The sequence below is a fragment of the Nannospalax galili genome, unplaced genomic scaffold (assembly GCF_000622305.1).
Source record: "Nannospalax galili isolate Female #2095 unplaced genomic scaffold, S.galili_v1.0 scaffold339, whole genome shotgun sequence".
NCBI lineage: Eukaryota > Metazoa > Chordata > Mammalia > Rodentia > Spalacidae > Nannospalax > Nannospalax galili.
In genome coordinates this window covers 138,917-147,351 of record NW_008344185.1, presented here as the reverse complement: position 1 = coordinate 147,351, position 8,435 = coordinate 138,917, and the positions used below count along the sequence as shown (strand labels likewise).

The 8,435-nt window shown below is 47.2% G+C and overlaps 1 protein-coding gene and 1 long non-coding RNA gene across 3 annotated transcripts in view; one reads left to right on the top strand and one right to left on the bottom strand.

The window, feature by feature from the left end:
- Nucleotides 1–1,245: 1,245 nt before the first annotated feature.
- On the bottom strand, nucleotides 1,246–8,305 carry LOC115071590. Its single transcript, XR_003850687.1, has 3 exons — nucleotides 7,173–8,305; nucleotides 1,761–1,815; nucleotides 1,246–1,368 (listed from the first exon to the last, which is right to left on the bottom strand). It is a non-coding gene; the product is annotated as an uncharacterized LOC115071590 (long non-coding RNA).
- Gpbp1 (GC-rich promoter binding protein 1) overlaps nucleotides 7,041–8,435 on the top strand; it is a gene marked incomplete in the record, with an annotated part of 77,714 nt that continues 76,319 nt past the window's right edge. The window contains 1 exon segment of one of the 2 annotated variants that reach the window (XM_017799955.2): nucleotides 7,041–7,241. 2 annotated transcript variants of the gene reach the window in all.

Here is an 8,435-nt window from a genome sequence, read left to right as displayed (position 1 = left end):
ACAGGAGTCACTAGAAAGAGAGGGACACAGTGAAAGAAGAAAACACACTGGGGCATGGAGTAGGCATTTTAAGGTACATAGTCCATTATCTTTACAATGTTCATATGTAAAATTTGGGGGGGGGGTCGAGTTATTAACTTTAAAACATTTCTAAAGAATTTACAAAAGATCATAGGGTGATTCCTGATCTGCACCTGGCAGAATTATAGCTGATAAGGTAAAACCGTAGATCTTAAGAGTTATAATGGAAGTTAGAGTATCACTGTAAACACCAAACCAAAAACAGTTAATAACATAATGTTGAGATTCCCAGAAAATGTGATTAAGGCCACACTCAAGGTTATGTATACTCGGTCCTTAAGCATGGTCCGTTGCTGTTTCAATATTCCTTTTTTTTCAGGATTTTATTACTTTAATTTTATGAATATGAATGTGTTGCCTACATGTATGTAAGTGTACCCGTGTCGTGTAATGCCCTTAGATCTCAGAAAAGGGTGCTGGATTCCCCTGGAGCTGGAACTGCAGATGTTTTTAGCCACCATGTGGGTGCTGGGAATGGAACCTAGGTCCTCTGCAAGAGCAGTCAGTGCTCTTAACCATTCAGCCATCTCTCCAGCTCCTATTTTAATGTTCTTATTGGAAGTAGCTGTGTACAAAAAGCAATCTTCACAGCAAGTGTTGTCCATTGTGCTGTGTAATTCCTGATTCGCAGCTGGCAAAAAGGAGCTCCTTTCCTTCTCGTGTCCCCATCATCTTCCCTGTCTTTCTGTCCTGCCCAGTTTCACATCATTCTTAGAAATAGGAGCATGAAAGTGGGTGTTGTGGCTTAGAAGAGATAAAGTGAATTTGAGGCCAGCCTAGGGCTACATATCAAGTTTCAGGCCAGTCTGAGCTACACAGTAAGATCTTAGCTCAAAAAATTAGAAGCAACCTAAGTAGCATAAATGTTTTCTTTTAATATATAATTATTTTTATGAACACAAGTATGGTATGATGCAGAAGTTGGATTAAGACCTAAAACAGAGCTGAGTGTTCTGGGCTATGCCTGAAATCCCAGGACTTGGAAGGTGAAGGCAGGAGAATCTGGTGTTCAAGGTCATCCTCAGCTATACAGCTCCTTAGGGGCCAGCCTGAAAGACGAGAATTCACCACCCCCTCCTCCCAAACTCACCTAAAACAAACCAGTGTACATCTGGTACAATCAATGTATTAATGACTTTTCTGTTGCTGTGATAAAATGCCAAGCTCAAAGGTAAATTAAGGAAGAAAGAGTTTATTTGGTCTTCTGTTTTCAGAGGGTGATCCATAGCAGTGGGGAGGCATGGCAGCAGGTGGCTGCAGCAGGAAGCTGAGGGATCATACTTTTAACTGCAAACATGAAGCAGAGAGAGTAAACTGGATGTTGGGTGAGGCTGTAAACTCTCAAAGCCTGCCTTCAATGATGTACTTCCTCCAGCAAGGCTACACTTCCTAAAGGTTCCATAACCTCTTAAACAGCACCACCAACAGAAGACCAAGTGTTCAAATACGTGAGCCTATGAGGGACATTCTCATTCAAACAACCACATTTCACTCTCTGGCCCCATAGGCTCATGACCATAACAGAGTGCAAAAGCATCGGGTCGAACATTAGTCCCCGTGGCCTTTTACAGTTTCAACACTGTTTCAAAGTCTCTTTTGAGACTCAAGGTAATCTCTTATTTAACAGTGACTCACTATTAAATAAAAAAATTGCATATGCTGGGCATGGTGGTACATACCTTTAATCCCAGCACTCGGGAGGCAGAGGCAGGCAGATCTCTGTGACGGCCAGGTCTACAAACAAAACAAATAAAACCAAACAATCATGACATAATTCCAACATACAACTGCACAGATTATACATTCTCATTCCAAAAAGGAGGAATGGGGGCCTAGTAAACAAATATGGACCAAAGCAAGACCAAAGTCCAGCAGGGCAAATACAAAATTCTGTAGTTCCATGTTCTGTGTCTGGGACTTCAGTTTCAAAGGACTTAGATGGCTCTACCCCTCTAGCTTTGCTGCCTAGAACATACATTTCTCTCTTGGGTTTGTTCTACTCCCTGTATGAAGCTCTCCTTGGCAGATGTCTCATGGTTCTGGCATCTTCAACATCTTGGGGGGTCTCCACTGCAACCTTCATTTTCACAGCTTCATGCAATGGCCTCTTAGGGGGTCTTGGCCTCTCAGGGCCTTCTTAGAGAGACTTCAGCACTGCCACATGCTGCTGACCTCAGCAGCTTTCTGAAACTGCAGAAGAATCCTGCTGAAATTTCATCCACCAAAGAAATTAGTTCACTATGTTTAATATTAGCCTCAGGCAAGATCTTAAGGGTAGAAGCAGCTAGATTCTTTGCCAAAATATCACATGAATGGCCTCTAGCCCAATTGCTAAGAGATTTTATTCTCCTCTGAAACTTCATGAACTGGGCTTCCACTTTCCACATTACTCTCAGCATTACTGTCTTCCAGGAACCTACTAGAATGATTTTTAAGCTCTGCTTACAACATCCAACTGCTTTTCTAGCCCAAAATTCTAAAGCCTTTCTCCAAAAACCAGCATGGTTGGGTTCTTCACAGCAATAACTCTGTCTCCCGGTACCAACTTCATGGGTAGTAGAGGAGGGTAGTTTTAAATACTAAGGCTACATGACCTGCTGCAGAAATGAGGATTATAACTGATGAGTGTTGTGGGGCATGTGCGGCAAGCCTTTAATCCCAGTACTTCGGAGGCAGAGGCAGGCAGATCTTTGTGAGTTCAAGGCCAGCCTGATCTACATATTGAGTTCCAAGGCAGCTGGGGTTACAGGAAAACCCTGTCTCAAAAAAGACTTGATATATCACAGTGAAAGATTTATCGTCCTCTTTTTTTTTTTTTTTTTTAAAAAAAAAAAAAAAAAAAAAAAAAAAAAAAAAAAATTGCTGAGTGTTTCCATCTTATTTTGTTAAGAATGCATTTGTGCATATATACACCATTAAGGTGATAGTTCCCTTCTTTCCTCTACTTTAAAAAAATTATTTAAAATTTTTTTTGTGTATGAGGCTATTGCCTGCATGTAATTGTACTTGTGTCATGCAATGACTGCAGAGGTCAGAAAAAGGCATAGGATTCCTCTCACCAGAGTTCTCTCGTGGTCTCTTGCAATATCAGACAAACCATATAATATATTTTTATGTGAATTTATTACAGTTTATGTCCTTGGGTAGGGAGGGGGTAAATGGGGGAACTTACATAGAGACAAGCACTCTTACGCCCCGGCTCAGAGCCCGCCACTCCAGATGCTCCCACAGCCTGCACATAGTCTCCGTTAACTTTCACCCCTATATCTTGGGCCCTCAGTCTTGTCCTAGGTTGGTAAATGCTCCCTCTCCTGTCTATGCTGGTGAGGTGCTGGGGCCATCTCTCTCTCCACACCTGCCACCCATTTCTCCTGGCTCCTGGCTTCCATCCCAAGATGGTGCAGAAAACCCCTCCCTAGTCCATTCTCCACAGCAGGCCCCACCCATCAGAGGAACCAGTCACCTGGGAGACAAGTCCCCAGGAACTGAAGTTTTGGACAATTGTTAGCCATCATGTGTGTGCTGGGGATCAAAACTAGGTTGTCTGCAAGAACAGCCAGTGCTCTTAACCATCGAGCCATCTCTCCAACCTCCATTTTTTAAATCATATAACATAAATTGAGATATCAATAATTAATTGTTGTAAATTTATATTATCATGTTTAAGTTCTGAAACTTGATTATTTGCAGCATTATGCCATATTACAGAAATTCTTAAAAAAGCCTAGACTGGGTATGGTGGTGCACACTTTTAATACTAGCACTCAGGAGGCAAAGATAGGTGAATCTCTGAGAGATTGAGGCCAGCCTGGTCTACAAAGGAAGTTCTAGGCCAGCTGGGGCTACAGGTAGACCTTATATCAAAAAAATAGAAAAAAGAAAAAAAAAGCCCGACTCTTAGCATCCATTTTCTGGTCAAGAGCAGACCTAAACTGCTGAGAACCCTTTCCTTCAGAGCGCTCTCTGAACTGTGCTCCAAAACAAGGGCTAGCCCTCTTTATTGAAACAGAATAACCAGCATGAAATGGGGAAGTAAAAATAGGATCATTACCAGAGAATTTTGCCCTTTGAGCCCTAGCCTTCCATACACACAAACTACAGTTTCTCTCATTATTGGCAATGAAATAAGCATTGTTCATTTGTAGCGCTTTGACATATAAAGCACGCATACACACATTTATGTATTATTTTGGTTTGTTTTCTTTTTGGTCTTTTTGGAGAGACAGGGTCTTCCTGTAGCCCCAGCTGGCCTGGAACTCACTACGTAGATCAAGCTGGCTTTGAACTCACAAGAGATCCACCTGCCTCTGCCTCCTAAGTGCTGAGATTAAAGGTGTGCAACATCATACTGGCTCATACATTATTTTGGGTGGAGGGGAAGGAAGGGTCATGAGGGATGAAGGTCATATGCCCAGGTCAGAAAAGAAGCTCATGGCTCTGTGAGCTTGTTTACATTATGAACAAGCTAAGAAGATTTTTTTTGGTTGCAAGGTTAGGTGAAAGTCATTTGTCCACAATGTGTCCACATTGCAAAAGTCACTCCTACAGTTATGTATCAACAGAGTTGATAACCAACACTGTGGAACAGCTGTGTCCATGCCAGTTGGTGTACCTAGTTCCATACTTTTCCTTTAAAACAAAAACTAAGCACATCTCTAAAAAAAATTAAAAAAAGACACAAGAGGGGCTGGAGAGATGGCTCAGCAATTAAAAGCACTGACTACTCTTGCAGAGGATGGGGTTTGATTCCCAACACCCACATGGTGGCTATGAACTGTCCTTAACTCCAGTTCCAGGGGAATCTGAAGTCCTCTTCTGACCTCTGAGGCATTGCACCAGACGGGTGCACTCACATACATGCAGACTATACACTCATACACATAAAATAAAAATAATAAATAAAATATTTTAAAAAGACACGAGACTCAATGCATTTTAACATTTAGAAATGAGTCATTTAACTTACTCAATAAGGATGTATTGAACATCAATATATAAGGGTATATAAGTAACTAGGGAATTGTACTATGAACATCTGTGATGGCTAATCTTGCTTTAGCAACTATTCTAGATCTGCAATCAACAGAAACAAAAGTCACTGGGAACTCATATGAGGGACTTTCTTGATCACATTATTTGAAGTTGGAAGACCACCCTAAATGTGGGCAGAACCTTCTGCTAGCAACCCAGATAAAAGGACATGGAAGAAAGAAGCTTTTGATTTTTGCCTGCTTGTCTTCACTCTTGCTGGTAAGTTTATCCTGTTGCTGCCGCATTCCTTCCCCTATCAGAACCAACTTCTTCAGGCTTCCAGGTAGACTCAAGACCAGCAGCTCTTCAGGGAACCTCCAAGGCCCTCAACACCAAATTGGGAGTGCAGTCTCCTACAACTGAGCAACTACCAGATCCTCTCCAGTTTGAGACAGCCATTGTTCCACTACCTGAACCATATCATGTAAGCCAATCTAATAAATCTCTTTTAAATACACACACACACACACACACACACACACACACGCACACACAATTAGTTCTGTTCCTTTAGAGAACCCTAACAGTCAAATTGAGCAGCCAATATCCAGTATAATGTCAAATACATTACTTAATCTGAACCAATTTCTTCATCTGCAAAATGAGACCACATACAAGGATTAAAATGCATAGCATACAAGTGTTAAATCCTTCCTGTGTACCCACCTGGACATTTATTAATTGCCCAAAGTGGCCCTCTCCAAAATGAAGGTGTAAATTTTGGTTAGTTTACAACTCAGCAGTCTTGACAGTGAGTTTTTAGAAACTGCATTAAACTACAAACCCCATAATGCACATTTTAAAAAAAGACAAAGCTTCTGTGTTATGGCGGTCTTTGGCGAGGGCCGCGCAGAGCCAAATCCTTATTCTCCAGGTTTTTCCTCGTTGAGACACAGCCTTGTCTTTCCCTCAAAACACGTGGTTTACTTTCTTTTGGATTGCTAACTTCACATTTTTCAGAATGAAACTTTATAGTTAAACCACAATTAGTGAAACTACCACATATATTTTTAACAATTGTTTGGGCGACTTGGTTCCCCAGACCTGTGTTGAAATAATTCACCTACTGAAGATTTAGTAGGACTAAGATTGGCAACGACTGTATCTTACAACCTTTTCCACACTTGAAAAAATGTGGGCTGGGTCCCCAGCCAAGCCCGGCTTGCCTAACCGCCGTTTCCGTGTGTGTTGTTGTAACGTCCGCCACGCTCCACATTTGCATGCGAGGGTGGATTTACAGCTCCAAGTGTCCAATCACTGGCGCGCTAGCACGGCCCGGCCCCGCCCACACGGCGCTGTGTACCCTGCGTGCGCTCTGCGCTACACCGCAGCCAGAGCTGCCGAGTGGAGTGGCGCGTGCCGAGGCTGTTCTGAGCTTCGCGCCCCGGAAGGCGGAAGACGCCGAAGTACCGCGCGCTGCCTGGACCCGCCAGTGCTTCTTCGCGCCCACCCCATGGCCCAGCTGTACCCCTATACTCTGTTGCGGGCCGGCCCGGGCTGAGGAGAGGTGGAAGGAGGGGCTCCCCAAGGAACGGCGGGGAATTCCCCCTTCCACCGAACGTTCCCGATTGTTCACCAGCCTCACGTCAGCAGCAGGGGGTAATCCCCGACTCCAGCTGCTCCTGACGTCACCGCGCTGAGACCCCCCCCCGCCCCCTTCCCCCGCGCGCGTCGGGGCCTCTAGGGCCTCCTCGAAGCCCCGCCCCCAGACCTGGCCACTCCCCTTCCCCTCCCCCAGGCGCCTGGCGTAGAGGGCGGAGCTTTCTTGACAGGGGCGTGAGCGGTTACTTGGGCCAGAAGGTTCTGTGGTGGAGGCCCTCCCTCCTGCTGCCCCGCCCAGTAGGTTCCTTTGCACTGCTTCCACACCCTTTCTTCCTGGTCTTTCTCGCCCCGCCTTCCTTCCCTTACTCCTCTGCCCCTCTAGTTCCTTCCCCGCCTCACCACCTTCCACGATCTCGCGAGACTTGGCCTAGAACATTGCGGATCGGGTCGGCGCCATTTTGGGACTGAGACTGGTTGTGGGGGAGGGAAAAGCGGCAAAAGGGGATTATTCAAAGTACCGAAAACCTCCTCCCGGGATCGAGCGCAGCGGCATCCCCAGGCCAGGGGCACCTCTGGTGGGGCGGAAGGTAATGCGGTCCCCTGGGTCCCGCGCCGGAGTCCCGGGGAGGAGGGGGTGCCCGTGTCGGCGTTGGGGCTTGAGGGGTCGGAAGCGGCGTTGGCGGCGTGAGGCGTGAGGCGGCGGGCGGCCGAGGGGCGGCGGGAGGCGCGGGGTGGCCACCCTCCGCGTTGACTCAGCGCAGCGGAGCGGAGGCGGCGGCTGCGCGGAGAGGTGGGCGGTCAGTCTCGGCGGCCGGTGGGGGGGGGGGGCTTAGCGGAGGCCGGGAACTGCTGGGGCACCCGCGGCGTCGGGCTTCCTCGGGCCTGGGCACGCGTCTGCTTTCCTGGGCGGCTGGGCCGGGGGGGAGGCGAGGCCGACCCGTGTGGCCTTCGGTTCTCTACTCGGGGGCGCGTTCCTCGCCCCGCCGCGCCCGGCTCCGGGCACTCGCTGCGGGCTGAGTCGAGCGCTGCCTGCGCCTCGGAGTCCTGCTGTCTCCGACCAGACTTGTTTTGAGGAGAGCACGTTGCTGATGAGGTGCACGAGAAGGGCCCGGTACCCCCACACCTTTACTTTGGGGGGTAGGGTGTTTCGTTAATCCAGGGACTGCGAACTTGCACCTTTATCCCACTGTGCTCTGGGGCCTGGAAGTCGGCCCCTCCGGCCAACCCACGGCGGCCCAGTTGGCCCCTTCCACCTCGCCCCCACCTCTCCAGCCTCGGTGGGCAAGATGTGCTCGCCTGGGCGAGACAGTCCCATTTGGAAGGAGCGTCCTCCTCCTCTTCCCTCGCTTTCTCCGAGTTATGTTTCCTAACGCTCCGTGGCAGCACCACCTGTCTGTTTGTTTTCCTTTGGTACTGTGACTAGAATTAGGGAGGATCCGTTGTGAGGTTGGGTGTCAGTTTCAGAGTTTAGTGTGTGCCCAGAAAGTTGCAGGTTTTGCACATACAAGCCCCAAGGTGGTTTTCCTCACCCGGTTCCCAGTCACGTCGGAACTCGTGCTCGGTGTTTCCGTCACTCACTGGTTTCTGCCCCTCCGAAGTCCTTTTCATTCAGCAGACTTGGAGTTCGCCTGGACACGGCTCTTTTCCAGCCCTCCTGTTAGCACTGTATGGAAGTGAATGTCTCTTCAGAGGTTGATTTTTCCAAAGTGGGGGTTGACTTTTAGTTGGAAATCAGAACTCTGTAATTTAAGTTTTTTTTTTTTTTATAACTTTTACAGGTG